Source organism: Chenopodium album, chromosome 7 (genome assembly GCF_948465745.1).
Source record: "Chenopodium album chromosome 7, dcCheAlbu1.1, whole genome shotgun sequence".
NCBI classification, from domain to species: domain Eukaryota; kingdom Viridiplantae; phylum Streptophyta; class Magnoliopsida; order Caryophyllales; family Amaranthaceae; genus Chenopodium; species Chenopodium album.
In genome coordinates this window covers 35207690-35228010 of record NC_137840.1, presented here as the reverse complement: position 1 = coordinate 35228010, position 20321 = coordinate 35207690, and positions in this window count along the sequence as shown.

The following is a 20321-nucleotide window of genomic DNA, read 5'->3' as shown; positions in this document are numbered from 1 at the left end:
CATGCTTTATGTGTGTGCCAACCTTAGCTATTCTTTTGCTTGGCTACCTTTAATGTCTAGAAAGGATTGTATTCTTGTGCACTTAGCCCAATGTTTGTGTTTGGTTTGAAATGTCAAAGCTTGAGTTTTCTTGATTTCACCTTTCCCTTGAATGTTATGTGTTGCCAAGAGTTGTGGGTTAAAACTCTTAGGAAACCCTCACGAGAGCTTACTCGTCCTCTTTGGCGACATGGGGGTTTAAAGGGCTTGATGCATACGCTAAATGTATCCATGATTCCTATGGCAGTGAGTTAGTGTACATTCTTTCTCTTTGATTCTATTTTGTTTCTTTTGCTTTCAATAATTTCATCTTATTCTCTTTTGCCCTAGCTTTACTTGAGGACGAGCAAAGGTTTAGCTTGGGGGAATTTGATGAGTGACATTTATGTCACTCTTAGGGAGTAATTTTAGAGTTAATTCCGTGCTTATTTTCCCTTATTTTCCATTTATTCTCTTGTTTTCTCGTTAATAAAGTTTCTAGTTTTTTTTTGTAATTTTGGAGTGTTTTAGTTTAACTTCTTTATTTTATTAGTTTTAGTTTTATTTCTCTTATTTTTATTTTATTTTGTTTTTTTATTTATTTATTTTCATTTAATTTTTATTTTACTTTTCCTCTCGGTTTTCTTGATGTGTGTAGGTATGCACTTGGGTCAAGGTTCATTTTCTAATTTGAGGCCGTGTTTGGAACTCCAAAGTACGGGGTTTAATTCAAGCACTCATTTGCCAGGCTGCTGCCATTTCCTATCCTTCACCCCACCTTCTTAACCTCCACCACACTAATCAGATCTCCCCTGCTCTAACAAGAACAACAACATCCCACACATACCTCCACCAACAGCAGCAACTCAATCTTCAGCCACCATCACAGCTGCCTCCACTCACCACCGAAACCATAGAGCATCCCCTGTACTTCTCTTACTGTAGGCTTCGCTCAAAGTGCGCTTACGTTGAAGCATGCGGTGAATATGCTTGGCACTCATAGGAAGTGGGAATTGACATTACGATTAGGGACAAGGAAAGTAGGGAGCCGCCAACAAGTTTTTAAGGAACTTGTAAACCGTTCACGGATCATAAAAGGCAACCACGATAAAGGGACAACGATAGGCAACACCGATTGACTCGTGAAGGTTACACCCCATTCATAATCCATGAGATTACTAACTCCATATGGTTTGGAACCACGAAAGGAGGATGGGGGATGATGGTACGAAGTGAGTCATGGAGTCACATTCGCCCGTATTGGCCTCTACTCGATTCTTATAGTGAAAAGTAATTCCTGCTATCTCAAAGGCATGCAAACAAAGATTCAATTTGCTCCAATATATTATTAAGATAAATTGGTTGAATATTAATGCAAAAAATAATTCTAAAATATTAGTGATCACTTGAATTAAATAACAAGATTAAAAAGGAACCTAAACCGGTTGTCCAAATTATCTTATTAGGCGTGATTTTCAATTACATATTCCCTTTAACATGCAATATGGTGATCAATAATAAATAATAGAATTATCATTAATATTGGAAGCAATTTAACAAATTTTTTTTAGTCAAATCAAATATAAACCCTAATCATGATACTAGCAAAAAGAATAAAAATAAGAGTAATTAAGTGATTAATTACTCACTTTCCGCGTTTCCTTGAAATTGCTGCATCATGAATAAACTGTTAGTAACTTCAATTAAAATATGAATCAAATGAAAATTAAATTAAATAAATGTAGACTTGATTTGGTCCAAACCCTCAGTCAATTATACATTTCACGCCTTGGTTTAAGTATAGAACTTTGGGTATTGTATGGACTCCTTGGAGTGTTTAAGGAAGAAATGATGAAAGAATAGGGAGGCTAGTGTTTAGGCTAAAGAGGGAGAAGAGAATTATTTGATGATAAATCTTGTTGATTATTGAGAAAGGGGTGATATGACCTCTATTAATAGGGAAAAAAGAGGGTCGAAGAATCAAGAAAAGATCGAGTTCGAATAGGATTAAAACTCTTGCGATAGACAACAGTTTTTGCGGTTTTTGTTTTTATCATATCTTTTGATCCAGAAATTGGAATAAGATGAATAAGATATCGTTGAAAAGATATTGAAGTCTACTTTCTGACCCAATTAGAATAAGATTATAATATTTTGTATAATAAAAGATATGGCCGAAATAGTGGGACGGTGTCAGTTTTGGATAAAGTTTTTTATTTAATTCATATCTTTTTCGTTATAGCTCGGAATTGATATTATAATATATCATTGGAAAGATAATTTCAAGGGATATCCAACCATATAAAATTTGGATAAAAACTATGATGCATGAAAATAATATCTGTCTATCTTTGAATGTCTTTCAATTCGGATAGAAATAGGATTTTCAAAAAGAAAAGTTTTATTCAATTTCAAACTCTTTAATCTTATCTTTTCAAAAAGGATAATTATGATCTTTTAGAAACTTATAGAAGTTTCTAATTAATCCTAATTGGTTTAGGAATTGGATTAAATAATTTGGACCCTCCACATGATCATTGGGTCGTAGGTAAGGTGGGCTTAGGTTCGGTTTGGGCTCAGTTTATTATTTTGGCCATAACTTATTCGTTATAACTCGAATTTGAGCTTATAATATATTGTTGGAAAGCTCTTTTCAAACCCCATCCAACTATTTCATCAATGGACCCATATTATGGACCAAAATAAACTGGAATAAACGTTTTTATATAAATGATACGAAATGAATGATTTTGACACGAAATGAATTATTTTGGGTTTAAAGGCACGAAAAGAGGAAAATAAGTCATGGTTTGGGGAAATGGGATAGGAATTGTATTGGTTTATGACATGTAAATATGGATATAAGCACTTCAAGATTAAATACTCAACCCAACCAATAATGGCGGTGAAAGGTTGTTCATCATCGGGTTTGGTTTTGGGGAGACATTTTTAGGTGTCTACACTTACGCATCTAGCAGCCTTGACCCACCTTCATTTACCACCGGAATCAACCACTTTCAGCCACCCAAATCGGGAGCCACAACAAACCACCGTACAACCCGCAACTCCATGCAGCCACCAACCGCACCAGCTGCAGCCACCCTGCAACACCAATCTCCCCAACTCATCCCTCAATCCCTCACAGCCATATCCAACCAATACCCCCTTCACTGAGCCACAACACAACCTAATTTGCAACCACCAATTGCCCGCAATTGCAGCAACAACAAAACAAAGCAGCAGCACCTGCACCACCGTCAACAGAGCAGCCTCCACCAACCTCCAACTTTAACCACTCATCACCATAAACACACCACAATGACAACCACCAATTAACAACTACACCAGCAGTGAATTTTGGCCACCTTTTTTAACCATTTCACAAGCCATAAGCCTCAATTAAGCCCCAATTTGATTGGAGAGCATCGCGGGCGCGCAGCCCTGTCAGAAGGCGCACGCAATTGGAGTCAAAAAACAGATTCAAGGCAGTAGTATTTGCGCGACGTCTTCGCGGGCGCGCAAATGTGGGTTCAATCACAAGCTTCTCACGTGATTTTAATGAAGATCGAACGGCTTGAATTGATGCTCGATGAATGATGTTGAAGATGAATGGTGGCGATTTCATGATGAAGCTTGATGATGGATTTTGATGGGGTGCAAAGCATGGGATTAAGATCCCATTTAGAGCAGCCAAAGGGAATCGAAGAAGAAGAAATAAGGGTCTGATAATTTTATGGGTTTTGTTTTATTATCTTCTTTTACTTTTTTTTTTTATTTTTCTCTTTACTTATTTCTTTTTCTTTTCTTAATTTATTTTTACTTTCTTTAATTATTTTACTTTATTCCTTTCTTTTACTTTTCTATTTTTCCTAGCTTTGTAAAAATACCCATTTTTTAGGGTAATTAGGAAGATTAGATTTTTATTCTATTTTCTTAATTAGTTTTAGGAGAGATTCTCTCTCTAGGGTTTTAGGTTAGAGTAGTTTAGAGAGAGAAAGTGAGGGTTTCACCATTGTTGAGCTTGGATTTTGAAGAAGATGATTGATCATCTTGTTTGTAGAATTTCATCTTCAATCAATGAGAATCTCTAACTGTCTCTCATCTATTTTATTTGCTTTCTTTTGATTATTGTTTTAGTTGTTAGTATTGCTTGTTAATCTTGTTGATTCTTGATTATTTTGTTAATTAATCTTGTTATTGTCATGATTAGTGAGTAGTTTTCTTACTAAAGGAATTGGTGATGGTGTAGTTGAATCTCAAGTATGCTTTGATATTGAAATTGTTATGATTGTGATTTGTTTTGCATATCTTTCTGGTTGTTTCTCTTGGGTGGCCAACCATTAGTCATAACTAGGTGGATTGACCTAGGTTGTAGCGATATCTCAGCTTAGAGACTTCCATTGAACGGTTTTGCTGGATTATTACCTTGATTTTCTCGACCTAAGACGATAGTGTAGGTTGTTGATGAATCAAGAAAGCAATTAACTCCGATAGGATGTTAGATTGTGTCTTAAACCGTTGATGTGTGATTCTTAGTTTGCGTTCAATAACGATTTCATGTCTATTCATGCTTGAGTGCAAACTCACCTAAACCATTTCCCTTAGTGTTTTATTTCTTGTCTTAGTGTGTTTAGAACTTAGTTTAATTATCTCTTATTTCGGACTAGCTTAATTGTTGATAGCATTTGGTAGTGTTTACTCGTTCCCTGTGGTTCGACCCCTATGCTTGCCTTATACTCGTATAAGGTTTGTTTAGGTTGTATAAATTGTATTTGATCTAGGGATAGACATTTGACGACGTGTTTATTCCCCTTGTCATCTTTCGATGAAGTATTTTCAGTATATGTTACATGGGTAATATATTGGAGGATATATGATCATACCAAGGATTGTCTCCTTCGATGTCATTTATTTCCCATGTTGCAATATGCTGGTTGTTCTCTTCTATCAACGCATAATGGAATCATATTTAAGTGATCTGGGATGTTGATCATTGAGGGTAATTTTGCTAATGCATCGGCAAATAGATTATCATCCCTTGGGAGATATTTAAAATTGATATGTTCAAAATGCTCGATGAGTTGCTCTAGGTGTGCTTGGTATAATATCATTGTGGAGTTATTTATTTTCCATTTTTTAAGTATATGATTTATAATCAAACTAGAATCCCCATATATCTCTAATTTCACTACTAGAAAACAAGCAAATAGCGACGGAATGCTTCCGACGGACACAAAATTTCGTCGCAAAAGTAGAAATTTCCGACGGATTTTTATTCCTTCAGAAATTTTCGACAAATTCTAAAATTCCATCGGAAATATCCGACGGAATAAAAATCCGTTGAAAATTTGGACTTTTGCGACGGAATTTTCCGTTGTATAGTACCATTTCCGACGGAATATAATTTTTTAAAAAATAAACTCTTTACACTTTTAGAAACCCTAAAATTCCAAAATGCTTCCCAACCTTTCACTTTCCTCCTCTCCTTTTCTCCTCCTTCTTTCTTCTTCCTCTTCTCTCATTCCGCCTCTTCTATTTCTTCTCTCTCCTTCCTCTTCTCCCTTGCGCCGCATCTTCTTTCTCTTTCTCCTCTCCTCTTTTCTTTCCTCTTCTCCTTTTCTCTTTTGTTCTGGTTGGTGCTGTTCACGGCGCTGAGGAGTAGGGTTGGTTGTGTTCCAGCCGCCCACGAGCTAGGTTGGTGGTGTTCTCGTTAATTTCTCGTCGATTTCTATAAATTAATGGTTTTTCATATCAAATTCAACCATGAAAACTCTAGATCTAGAGTTTTCATGGTCGAATTTGACCTTTAAAACCCAAATTCAAGCCAATTTTGGGGTTTTGTTGGTGAAATTCGTTCAAGGTATGTACTTTTTTCTTACTTATTTTTTTTTTGAGATTTTTTTAATTTTATGGTGAATTGTGGTGGCGGTGGACTTGTTGGTGGCGGTGGTGTAGATCTAGATCAGGATTTGGGTGTTTTGGTTAGTGTTCAATGAGGGTTTGGCTGTTTGGGTTTGGTGGATTTGGTGTGGGTGTGTCTGGTCGGTTTTAGGTGGGTGGGTGAGGGTTGGTTTTTAGGTGTTGGTGGGTTTTGGTGGGTGGATCTGGGTCAGCTTTGGTTTAGGTGGTCGGTGGTGATTCGCTTAGGGTGGTTGGTGGTGGTTCGCTTACGGTGGCCGGTGGTGGTTGTGGGGAATAATATCTGAGGAGTTTTTTAATTGTATTTGTTGCGGTGGAGGTGGTGGTTTAGCGGTGTGAGCTGATGGTGGTATGGGGTGGTGCGGGATTTTTTTTAAAGGATTTTCCGATGGAATTTATGTCGGGAATTTACGACGAAATTTGATTCCGTCGAAAATTTCCGACGGACTTTTCTGTACACATAAAACCTCTTCCGACGCATGAAATCCGTCCGAAAAGTGTTTCCGACGGAAATTCCGTCGAAAAAGGTCAATTTTCCTACGAATACTTTGCCGATGACATTTTCCGACGGAAACACGATTTTTGACGGAAAATAGGGTGTTTCCGACAGAATTTTCCGTCAGTTTTCTAATCCAATATTGCACGCTTCGCATTCCGCGACATTATTAGTAACCTCAGTGTCTAGTTTGACAGAGTTTGGAGTATGTGCTCCCTCTGGACTTATGACTAACACTCCCACGCCACATCCTTTTTGATTGGATGCACCGTCGAAGTACATTACCCATTTGTCATCTTGTGTCATGAGAATCGATCTCTTCATCTGGAAGATGAGTAGTTTCTGCATGACTTGTTTGAACAGGATGTTGGGCTAGAAAATCGGAAATTACATTTCTTTTTATTGATTTTTCAGGAGTATATTTTAGTTTAAATTCGGCCAACATTACCAACCACTTGGATATTCTTCCTTGTATAGGTGGTTGTGCAAACAAATACTTTATCGGATTTTGTTGAGAAATCACATGAGTAGTGTGTGGTAGCATGTAATGTCGTAGTTTTTCAGTTGCCCACACTAATGCTAAACTCGTTTTTTCCAAGGTGCTATATTTTGTTTCATATTGAATGAATTTTTTACTTATGAAGTATATTGCACGCTCGACTTTTTCTACCTCTTGTGCTAGCATGACACCTGTGGTCGTGTCTGTCACTGTGATGTATAGCCTAAGAGGTAGTTTGGGTACTGGTGATGCTAAAATTGGTGGACTTTTGAGATAATATTTGATTTTCTCAAAGGCCCTTTGGCATTAATCGTCCCATTCATATTTCTTCTTTTTTCAAATTTGTAAATATTGGCTCACAAGTCATAGTTAATTTGTTGATAAACCGACTAATGTATTGTATTTTGCCAAGAAACCCTCTAATTTCTTTTTTTGTTTGAGGGGGAGACATATCACTGATTGCCTTTATTTTAGAGGGATCGATCTCAATACCACGTGTGCTTACTACGTATCCGAGTAACTTGCCAGAAGTTACTCCGTAGGCGCATTTTTGAGGATTCAATCGCATTTTATATTCTTTTATGCGAGTGAATGCGTAAAGATTTTATGTGTCCCATTCTATCTTTGGACTTCACAATCATATCATCCACATATACTTCTATTTCTTCATGCATCATATCATGCAAGAGAGTCGTAGCCGTTCTTTGGTATGTAGCTCCCGCATTTTTTAGACAAAATGGCATGAATGTGTAGCAATATGTACCCCAAGGGGTGATAAAGCATGTCTTTTCTTCATCTTCCTTTTCCATTAGAATTTGGTTGTAACCTGTGTATACATCCATAAAGGATAACATCGCGTGTTCAGCCGTGTTATCTACCAATATATCAATATAAGGTAGAGGAAAGTCGTCTTTAGAGCTAGCCTTGTTAAGGTCCCTAAAGTCGACTCACATGTAAACTCGTCCATCCTTTTCAGGGACTGGGACGATGTTCACTACCTATTCCGGGTAACTACATATGCGAATGAAACCTGTGTCTAATTGCTTTTGTACTTCTTCTTTTATTTTCAAAGCGACATCAGGTTTCATTTGTCAAAGTTTTTGTTTTGCTTGTTTAGAGGTAGGGTTCAAGGGAATGGTATGTTCCGCAATTTCCCTATCTATTCTAGGCATGTCCTTGAATGACCAAGCGAACACGTCTTCGAATTCTTTGAGCGTCGATATGAGGATCGATCGCTCTTCCGGATTAAAAGTTAAGCCAATTTTGACTTTCCTTTTGTTTTCATTAGTTCCTATATTGACTATATCGGTTTCTTCAGTTATAGGTTTCTTTTGTTCTCGTTCATTAATTAATTCAACCAATTTATTAATATTATCATCTTCTTTAAATTGATTGTTATAGCATTCAAAAGATTCAAGAAAAGGCATATACTCGGAATTAGAGCTCATATTATTGAATTCAAAAGAGAGTACATCAAGAGAAGAATCCTTTTTGGGATCTTCGTCCTTAGAACTAGAAAATAAAGATTCAGTAATGGCCACAAGGCTCAAATTTTCAGCTTCCTTAAAGTCTAAACTACACTCGTCATACAATTGTTCAAACATCTTCCCTTTGCCTATGACGATTTCAAGCTTATCACCTTTATGATTGGTCTATTTGAAAGATTTCCTCCATCCATGCTTGAAGGTTTCATTAGAAGGGATGATCACGAGGCTGGGTTAAAAGTTTCATCTTTGATGGTATTCTTATTAGTTATGGTAGCAACATGGTTTTGCTTTAGTCCAAATAGAAAGTTTAATACTTGCCTATCATAACACCCTGGAGTTGGGCGTTTTGATTCAACGATTTCAAGATTGTCATTCAAGAAGTAGCAACCATGCAATATTTCAAATCCAGGCTTCTTGATTCCTTCCAGAACTAATGGTTATGGAAAGTCATAACAAGGGTGTTGAAGCTTAAAGTTTTTATGATGATAGACTTAAACTCAAGCAAACTTAACTAAAGATTTCTTTTAATGTTTGACTAAGAACAGGTGAAGTAGACCTTGGTGGTGGAAGAGTAACTTTAACTATGAAGAACGTGAAGAAGAAGTCTTTAAGAAGGTTAATTAAGATAAAAGAAGAGTTCCCTAGTTAGTTCTCTAACAAGAACTATTTAATTTCCTTAACAGGAACGTTCCCTAATAAGAACTTGAAGACAGCAGGAACTTGGTCCTGGTCTGCGTGAATCCCAAGAAATCCTCGAGTGCAGAATAAATCGGCAAAACAACTTATTTAGTTAAGATTTTATCTTCTAGATTGGTTGTTAAATATGTTAAGTAGGGTTTGCACGAAACCTATTAAAGTGTGACAAGTTTCTTGGTAAATCTAATTAAAACGGAAAAGATAAAAGATATATTTTAAGTAAAGATTTCTAATTGATTTATTTCTTAAAATCCGTTTAACAAAAAGATATTATTCTTTTTGTTAAAACTTTCTTTATCTTATTTTTCCGAAAAGATTTTATTCTAAATGATTTACATACAACCTTGTTTTGGGATTTAGTTAAGTTAACTTATTCATCTTTTGAAAAATCCTACTTGCTATACAAGTAAATGTTGTATAAATAGTAGAGATCTCATTTCATAGGTTTTTTGTGAGTTTATGCGTGAAGAAATCTCAGAGCTTAACTTGTGTAAGTTTGCCAAGCTTACAATCTTGTCATATTAGTTTCGGGTTTCGTGCATTGCTTGTCTAAAATATTCTAGGTGTTTTATATTTTGTATTGGCTGGGTGCTTGGGTGAGTGTGTAATTTATACTTTGCATACACAGAGCTAGCTTCTAGTGTGAGGCCGTGAGTGTACTTTGGGAGTACGAGTGAGTCTAAGTTTGGGACTTAAATTGAGTAGGATAGGGTCCTATTGTGTATCAAGTTCATTGTGGAACTTGTGCGTAAAGGTCTGTTTATAATAGGTTGTAATTTGTTATTGCCTTATTATAGTGGAGTAACTTGGTTTTGGAAATCCCTTAGGAAGGGTTGAGGTTTTATTTCCAGTTGGGCTAAGGAAGGTTTCCTCGTAAAATCTGTGTGTGTTTGCAAGTTTCTTTATAGTTTAATGAATTTTCGCAAAAAGTAGTAATAGGAACTCATCTACAATTCACCCCCTGTTGTAGTTTTCGTCTCAACTAACAATTGGTATCAGAGCAAATGTTTTCACGTGCAAGCAGATAACTTTGCTGAGTAAGTTCCTGAGGAGAGATGAATTACAATTAAGGAGAAACATGAAGATGGGTATTCCACCTAACGTCCACCTATGTTTAATGGTAAGTTTTATGCGTACTGGAAAAATAGGATGGAGATCTTCATCAAGGCTGAAAATTACCAGGTATGGCGTGTCATAGAATCTGGTGATTTCGAGGTAACCGCAACCAATGACAAAAACGAGGTAGTTCCTAAACTTATTTCTAATTATGATAAAGAAGTCTATCATAAACTTGAGTTAAATGCTCTAGCTATTAAATATTTGCACTGTGGTCTTGGACCCCATGAACACAATCATATTATGGGGTGTAAGACAGCCAAACACATCTAGGATTTACTAGAGGTAACTCATGAAGGAACTAATGAGTTAAAACGTTCTAAAATTGATTTATTGATGTGTAGGTATGAGAGGTTTGAAATGCAATCTAAGGAAACCATAGAAGAAATGTTTACAAGATTTAATGATATAATTAATGAACTAGGTTCCCTTGGCAGACACATTCCTATAGATGAACAGGCAAGGAAGATCTTGAGAATCCTACCACAAGATGAACGCTAGAGATCCAAGGTTACTGCTTTGCAGGTTGCTAAGGACGTTACTAAGTTTAATATGGAACAGCTAGCAGGTTCCCTGATGACTCATGAATTTCACCTGAGTTCCAATACTGAAAGTTCCAAAAACAAAAGTCTAGCTCTCAAGGCACATGAGTCGGATGACTCAGAAGTTGATAAGGATGAGATGAAATTCTAGTGAGGAGGGTTAAGAAAATGATGAACAACAGGAAGTTAAATAGGAACAAGAAGATTACAAGTTCCAGTGACACTACCTATTTTAGATGTGGCTTGAAAGATCATTTCATTAAGGATTTTCCATTCAAGGAAGGTGAAAAAGGAAAGACTAAAGGAAAGGAGCAATCCAAGGATTCCAGTGTCTATAAGCCATACTTTACTAAGGATAATGTAAAGAAGGCTATGCTATCTGATTAGGGATACTCAGATTAAAACTCAGAAGAAGTCCAACCACATGAAGAAACTTCTCATCTATGTCTAATGGCCAAGACTGATAAAAAGGCCAAATTGAAGGAACTCGATCGAGGCTAAGGTATGGTTTTCTCAAATTGAATTAAGAAATTTTTCTAAAGCGAAACTAATATGTGTTGTTTTGGACATTCAAGAAGAACTAAAAGAACTACATAGAGCAAAACAACAAAGTGATAATGCTTTGATAACTTACAAGGAAAACAGTGAATGGGTAGACAATATGAAATTTGATATTCAATACAAGTTCTTTAGTCTCTTTGATGACAATGTTTTCCTAAAAGAAACTTTGGAAAAACTGAAACATGATAACATACTTTTGAATGTGGAATTTTCTTTGTTAAAACTTAGTGTTGACACTCCTAACTCTAAAGTTCCTCCATTTATGCATTATCCGAGTTTTGAAAAATTAAAATCTGATTTGGATAGTCTAAAAACGGATAAGGCAAGAGTTGAGGGGGAACTTAAGAGAGCTAGGAAAGGTAAGCAATCCATAGAATATAAAGTTTTAGATTATTGCTAAAGCTCAAACAAAAAGAACAGAAGGACTAGGTTTTAAAAAGAAGTTCCTAAAGGAAAAGAAGTATGTAGATTTGCCAAGTAATATTGTTTTCTATTTCTTTGGAAACACAGGACACAAGCAGGTTAAGTGTCCTAAGAAAGAGAAAAGCACTGAGAAGAATGAGAAACATGTAGAACAGATTTGGGTTGTGAAAGATAACCCCATTCTTGTTACAAAAGAACCCAAGGAGACCTGGGTTCTTGAAACTAACGTTTGATTCTTCATGCATGTTCCGGTGAGGGGGATCAACACTTGGTACCTCGACAGTGGTTGTTCTAAGCACATGATTAGAGACAAATCTAGAATTCTCTCATTGGATGCCTATTATGGTGGGACTGTGACCTTTGGTGATAATATGAAAGGAGATATCGTTGCTATTAGCAAAGTAGGAAGGTCAAGTTCCCATGCTATTAATAATGTATTTTTGGTCAAGGGTTTGAAACACAACTTGTTAAGTATTTCTCAATTCTGTGATAAAGGTAACTTTGTAATCTTTACTTCTAATAAGTGTAAAATCATCCATAATGACTCGGGGAACATTATTCTAGAGGGAACTTGCAAAGGGAACACATATGTTGTGGATCTCAACGAGGTTCCTAACAACAGTTTAACATGTCTTAGTGTTATTGAGGATGATCCTCTATTATTGTATAAAAGGTTTGGTTATGCTAGTTTTACTTTTCTTGATAAACTAAGATCAAAGGAATTGATGGAAGGACTTCCTTGCATCAAGTTCCTATATGAAAAAGTATGTGATGCTTGTGTTAGAGAAAAACAAACCCGAATTTCCTTTAAATCCAAAAAGATGGTGAGTACCAAAAGACCTTTAGAACTTATTCATATGGATCTATGTGGTTCAATGAGAATTCAAAGTAAAAGTTGTAAGAGATATGTTATGGTTATTGTTGATGATTATTCAAGGTTTACTTGGGTATTCTTTCTTGTTAGTAAAGATGAAATGTTTGATGATTTTGTTTCCTTTGTAAAGAAAAAACAGAGAAAAACAGGTAATCCATTGGTACATCTCAGATCAGACCACGGTACAGAATTTGAAAATTCCAAGTTTGATGATTTCTGCACAGAACATGGAATGGATCATAACTTCTCTGCACCAAGAACTCCACAGCAAAATGGTGTTGTGGAACACAAGAGCAGAAGCCTTGAAGACATGGCTAGAACAATGCTGATTTCAATCAGATTGCCTAGGAAATTCTAGGCAAAAGCAGTGCACACAGCATGTTATATCCTCAATAGAGTATCTATTAGAGCCATCACCAACAAAACGCGCTATGAACTCATTAAAGGGAGAAAAACTAAATTTCTTACTTTAGATCTTTTGGTTGTAAATGCTTTGTTCCTAATAATGGTGAAAGAAACTTAGGAAAGTTTAATGAACAAAGTGATTAGGAAGTTTTCTTTGGATATGACTCAAATAGTAAATCCTATAGAGTTTATAATAAAAGAACAATGTGTGTTGAGGAATATGTACATGTTATATTTGATGAAACTGATAGATTGATTGATGTACAGGATAGTGATGATGATTTTGAAATTAGACTTGTGCGCAAGCAGGATCCAGATGAGGAATCAACATCATTACAAAAGCAGCATGTTGAAAAAGAAGCAAATACAAAAGCAAATGAAGCACCTACATTGGAGAATGCAACAAGAACTCCACAAGACATATAACAGAATGAAGTTAATGAGGAAGTTCCTGAAGAAGTTCAAACTGAGAATCAAGTTGAAGTTCCTACTGAAGAACCAATCAACAACAATGAAGAAATACTGTATCCAATTTTCATCTTCCTTAAAGTCTAAACTACACTCGTCATACAATTATTCAAACATCTTCCCTTTGCCTATGACGATTTACAGCTTATCACCTTTATGATTGGTCCATTTGAAATATTTCCTCCATCCATGCTTGAAGGTTTCATTAGAAGGGATGATCACAAGGTTGGGTCAAAAGTTTCATCTTTGATGGTATTCTTATTAGTTATGGTAGCAACATGGTTTTGCTTTAGTCCAAATAGAAAGTTTAATGCTTGCCTATCATAACACCCCGGAGTTGGGCGTTTTGATTCAACGATTTCAAGATCGTCATTCAAGAAGTAGCAACCGTGAAATATTTCAAATCCAGGCTTCTTGATTCCTTCCAGAACTAATGGTTATGGAAAGTCATAACAAGGGTGTTGAAGCTTAAAGTTTTTATGATGATAGACTTAAACTCAAGCAAACTTAACTAAAGATTTCTTTTAGTGTTTGACTAAGAACGGGTGAAGTAGACCTTGGTGGTGGAAGAGTAACTTTAACTATGAAGAACGTGAAGAAGAAGTCTTTAAGAAGGTTAATTAAGATAAAAGAAGAGTTCCCTAATTAGTTCTCTAACAAGAACTATTTAATTTCCTTAACAGGAACGTTCCCTAATAGGAACTTGAAGACAGCAGGAACTTGGTCCTGGTCTGCGTGAATCCCAAGAAATCCTCGAGTGCAGAATAAATTGGCACAACAACTTATTTAGTTAAGATTTTATCTTCTAGATTGGTTGTTAAATATGTTAAGTAGGGTTTGCACAAAACCGATTAGAAGCGTGACAAGTTGCTTGGTAAATCTAATTAAAACGGAAAAGATAAAAGATAGATTTTAAGTAAAGATTTCTAATTGATTTATTTCTTAAAATCCGTTTAACAAAACGATATTATTCTTTTTGTTAAAACTTTCTTTATCTTATTTTCCTGAAAAGATTTTATTCTAAATGATTTACATAAAACCTTGTTTTGGGATTTAGTTAAATTAACTTATTCATCTTTCGAAAAACCCTACTTGCTATACAAGTAAATCTTGTATAAATAGTAGAGATCTCATTTCATAAGTTTTTTGTGAGTTTATGCGTGAAGAAATATCAGAGCTTAATTTCACTACAAGAAAATAACCTTTTCGTAGCGATTATTTTAACCTTTAGTATCGATTGTAATTGCAACAAAAAGCTTTCCCAACGAATGGTCATTCGATACAATATCCCCCGTTGACTTAGCCTTTAGTAGTGGTTTTCAATATCGCTGGGGTTGGCCTCAATAATCGATACGAAAAACTACATCCAATCGTGGTGATTATTGTAGCGATTACAATCGCTATAAATGTTCAACTCATTTTCTTCAAAAAAAAAAAAAAAAAAACATGCGTATGATCTTTACAAGATTCGAACATGCAACCTCAAACTCTTATATTAAATGTTTCACCAATAAGCTATGACATATTTTATGTATTCTTTTTCAAACAATATTTAGATATCTAGTGTTGAAAAGGCTTTTCGTATCGATTTTTAGGATTTAGTGGCGATTGTAAATGATACGATTTCTCAAAATTATATAAATGTGTAAAAATAGTGTGGATATGTATTATTATGCTTTTCGTATCGATTTTAGATGGGAAAACCATGGCGATTGTAAAAATGATACGACATCCTTAATTATTTCACAAACATACTTGCATATTGTAGCGAATGAACAATCGCTACAAAATAATCGCTACAAAAAGTGATTTTTCTTGTAGTGTTTGTGTAAGTTTGCCAAGCTTATAATCTTGTCATATTAGTTTTGGGTTTCGTGCATTGCTTGCTTAACATGTTCTAGGTGTTTTATTTTTCTTATTGGTTGAGTTCTTGGGTGAGTGTGTAATTTATACTTTGCCTACAGAGAGCTAGCTTCTAGTTTGTGGCTATGAGTGTACTTTGGGAGTACGAGTGAATCTATGTTTGGGACTTAGATTGAGTAGGATTGGGTCCTACTGTGTAGCAAGTTCATTGTGGAACTTGTGAGTAAAGATAGGTTTATAATAGGTTGTAATTTGGTATTGCCCTATTATAGTTGAGTAACTTGGTTTTGGAAATCCCTTAGGAAGGGTTGAGGTTTTACTTCCAGTTGGGCCATGAAAGGTATCCTCATAAAATCTGTGTGTGTTTGCAAGTTCATTTATTGTTTAATGAATTTCCGCAAAAAGTAATAATAGGAACTCACCTACAATTCATCCCCCCCTCTTGTAGTGTTCTTCTCAACTAACAATGGGTAATCTTCTCCCTCCCTAATGAATTGTCCATTAAGGGTTTGTTGGTAAGATGGGAGCAAAGTGATTATCCCTTTCTTATTGTTGTCTCTACGCGCTTTATTTTAGCATTGTGAGACTCTAATTCTTCTTTGTTTGGTTTGTATCCTAATCCAAAAGAGAAACTTTTTCTTTGGGATTGGAAGTAAAAGAGATTTCTTCATTCCTATTCCCAAAGGCATCCCAGGAAAGTAACTAATCTTAAGCAAGATGTTGTTTACTATCTGAGTGGAATATAGATCAACCTTGAATGGTTTTTCAAGGTTTTCTTCCATTTCAATTGTGCAAATTTGCTCCGCGGCAAATCCCCACATGTCCTCTTCAACATTATCATGGTTTATTTTTAGAAGTGATTGGTCATTTATAGGTATTTTGAGAGGAGAAGCATGTATAGTCATAGGAAGCCCTTGATAGTTCAACCTAATCATTTGATGAAGTGAGGATGGTATTGCACCAAACTCGTGTATCTAAGGACGTCCAAGTAGAAGGATGAATGTGGGTTTAATGTCCATGACAAGGAACTCAACCATGTTTTGAATTGGGCTTGTGGTAATTGGTAGCTTAACAATTCCACACACCGATCTCTCGAGTTGTCATAGGCCCTAATGCTTTGTGTTGTTGATTGAAAATCTTTTTCTGGACTAAGGCCTAGATATTTTGTAGTTCGCAATGGGCACACATTTACAACTGACCCATTGTCTACCAAAGTAAGAGGGATATTGTATCCCTTGCACCCCACAGTAATGTATAATGCATTGTTGTGGGTAGTGTCTTTTGAAGGCAAATCATCATTAGTGAAAATGATTGATTTGTCAAATTTCTCGCTAGTAAGAAAGCTAATGAGATCCTGAGGGGTTGTGTATGTACTTATAGATACAAAGCTGTTAGAGCATTCATAAGAGAATTCCTATGTTCCTTAGAAGTAATTAGGAGTTCCCAAATGCTAACATTTGCCTTGGATTGGCGAAATTGATCTTCCACCTTAAGTGGAGGTGGTATTGGGTTTTGTACTTGACCTTGAGTTTGATTTTTTGTGGTCGAAGATCCATTTGGAGGTGTTTGATGGACTTGACCAGAACGAGTTAGATGATCTATCTCATTTGGGTTAGTTGTAGGGCTCATGAACCAACTTTCTTCAAGAGGCTTTGAACGTGCCTCTATTTTAAGATGTTCCATGAGCTGTGCTTGATGCCATTGTTCATCCAAGGAGAGATTTGATAAGTCTTGTGACTTCCCCAAGAAATGATCCCAATTAAGCGCTTCATTTGTCTCATTTTATAAACAAGATGGAGGTGGGACGGCGGCATACTTAGAGACATATAAGTCTTGAAACTCGTCATCCCATAACCCACACACTTCATTAGTTGCCCCTATGAGTGTTGTGGTTAGAAGTTTCCCTATAGGTGTGATATAGTCCAAAGGATTGAACGTATCACTTCCCATATGGTCCTCATCGATGTGAAATGCCTCTAGTGGGGATACATTAATGTAAGGTTTAGGCGTGGAAATTCTCCCATCTTCTACTAGATCTTGTACTTTGTGCTTTAGGACGTAGCAACGTTTAGTAACATGCCCAACGCCTCTATGATAAGCACAATAAGCATTTCCATCCCATTGAGCGTACCTTCTTTCTGGTGGAGTGGGTGGTGTTGGCCCTGTTGGTGCAAGTAGACCTTTTTTGCTCAATTTTTCTAATAATTCTTTGTAGCTCACAGGAAATGGTGTAAATTTTCTTTGTTTTGTCCATCTTCTTCGAGGATCATTACTGTTATATTGATTCGTATTATTATATTGCGTTGAAATCGCAAATACATCAATAGAGGATGAGGTATTATCATTCCCCTTTTGTAGTTATTCCTAGGTTGATGATGATAAGGTTTGTTTGCCTTTTCTGTAGCAAGATCATCTTCAATCCTAGTAGCCACATAATAGACTTTTTGAAAAGTGTCTAGGTAACGTAGATGCTTGTTGTACTGTTCATGACAATTGTGAATGAATTTTTGTACTAACTCGAGTTCAGGTGGCCTTTGGGCAAGGTGAGCCGCCTTTTCTCGCCATCTACCATAGAAAGCAAGGAAACCTTCATTGTTGCCTTGATTAAGAATTTCAAGTTAGCGTAGAGTCGATTTAAACTCTACGTTACTCTCATATTGGGTAATGAAAGACGAAACTGCATCTTCCCATGTTGTTTTGAATTTTGGATCTAGCCCATGGTACCACTCTCTCGTGGTTGGGTCTAGAGATAACGGGAAAGTCAAAGCATAAAGCTTAGGATCAACTCCCTTTAATGCCATGGTGCCAATAAAACACATTAAATGGTTTTGTGGATTATTGATCACCTTAAATATTGGTAAGTCCGTAGCTACGAACTTTACCGGTAAAGCAAGTCCTGCAGGAGGAGCAATTTTTTCTACGTCGAAGTACTTGTTCCCCATTGTTGAACGAAGAACTAGCTTCTCCAACGACTTTTTTTTATTGACAATTGTTCTATTTGCAAGGCTAAAGTTTCAGCATTTTTCTTTCCAGCCTTTTCGAGTTTCTTAATTCTTTTCTCCTCGGCTTCTTGAGACTTTTCTTCTCTCAAAAGAAGAATCTCTTCTTCAAGTTCTTCAATGGTTGACATTGTTGTTGGACTAGAACTAGTTGTCGAGGGAAGGTGGCTTGAAAGGGGTGGATTGTTTGATGGTAAACGTAGAATGCGAGTGCCCGGGAGTCTTCGTTCCCAAGCTTGAAAACCGGCCCCAAAATAAGTACGAAAGGATAAGTAAATTGATACGCTTTAAACAATTCTTCAATGAAGGCATTGTTTGAACGATCCAATTTGTTTTTCGAAAAAAGCAAAATGGCTCGTAGTAGTAGGCGCGCGCAAGTAACTAGGCTACGCGCGACTTGCGCGCGCATCCGAATCACTTGCGCTAGTCAGGGTCGCACAACTCATTGAGTTGCGCGTGCCTCCTGCTCGTAAGATTTTTTCTTTAATTTGAGCTTTTTTTTTGTTTTTACATTTGCCATCATTTTTTTGATTTTTTTTTATGTTACCCTTCAAATATTACTCAAAATTACGAAGAGACAACTTCTTAATTGGGAACCTAAACCAAACTTTAAAAAAAAAAGTTATCCTAACACGTTGCATATAGTCACGTAATCACATAAGCATACCATAAGCCAAGAAACATACAATGCCATTCTAAGGTGAAAAGCTTGGGTGTCCAAAGGTACCATATCTTAAGAAACGATGTACAAATCAATCACTCAACGTGTTGACAATGACATCGCTCTCCCAACATTTTGTTGACGATATGGGTGGGATGATTGTTATTGATTTCGGGATAGAAGCCTAGTGTTGGCAACCCCTAGTCAATGAGTCAATCCCCAAAGGTTAAAGTGTGTTATGATTATGCATGATGCAATGTTGCTTGTTTGATTTTTTACTTTTGTGCAAAAGGAAGATATTATGCGTTCAAGTCTCACTCTCTAACTAGAGATTATCCAAGTTAATTCCCGTTACAACCCATAGGCAAACTAGTGTTGGAAACCTTGGACCATAACTAAGAACTAATCTTGTAGCCTTTAAGTCCCCAGTGGAGTCGCCACTGTAAGGAGGATGTTCCTATCGTAGGGGATTGCATGTCATCCTTAGATGCCCATGACCCTTTAAAAGCCTAGGACTTTACACTTGTTAGGGTGTATTAGGATTTGGACTCCTGACTGTTTGGGGGACCTTCAATTAGAATTGATTCTATCATTATACTTTTTTGTAAGAAACAAGTAGGAGTCGCCGATTAGTTTTTGGAAAACTGATAAACCTCGTTCATGCCTTTCTCCTATGTGGAGTTCATAGGATAATTAGCACAAATCGTAAGTTTACCCATGCCCAAATTGGTATACATAAACCACAAATGAGTTCGGGAGCGAGGGTACTAAAATAACGTTCCCTTTAGAGGAGAATTGCTATTGTAGCCCTGGTGCAGCCTCTACTAGTTCTTCCTTTTTCACAATTTCATCACCAAACAATATATGCAACATGATATCTAAAACTAAGTTAGTTAATTTTATTTACATGCATCAATAACGTAGGAATTACATTGCAAAGTCATTATTCTTTATTTAATTCTGATTCGTGAAAGGAGCAAAAATAAAAAAGATTCGCCTTGGCTTAAGTGATCAATCAATCAATTAATTATTCAATTCTATTCTTATTTAACGCAAGATACTATATGGAATTGATTAATTAAATATCCTTTTAAAGTGGTCAAACAACACTATTTAATTGATTAAGGTTCTTTTAAACAAGAAAAGTAAATACGATTTCCCCTAAGTGCTCGGGAATTTAGCACTTATCTTTGCTAGATCTCTGTTTAGAACACGTATGGACTGCTTCTTGTTCGAGAACCTCCCCCGTAGTAACAAAATATCAAAAGGGGTGAGTGTTTAGGATAAAAGGGTT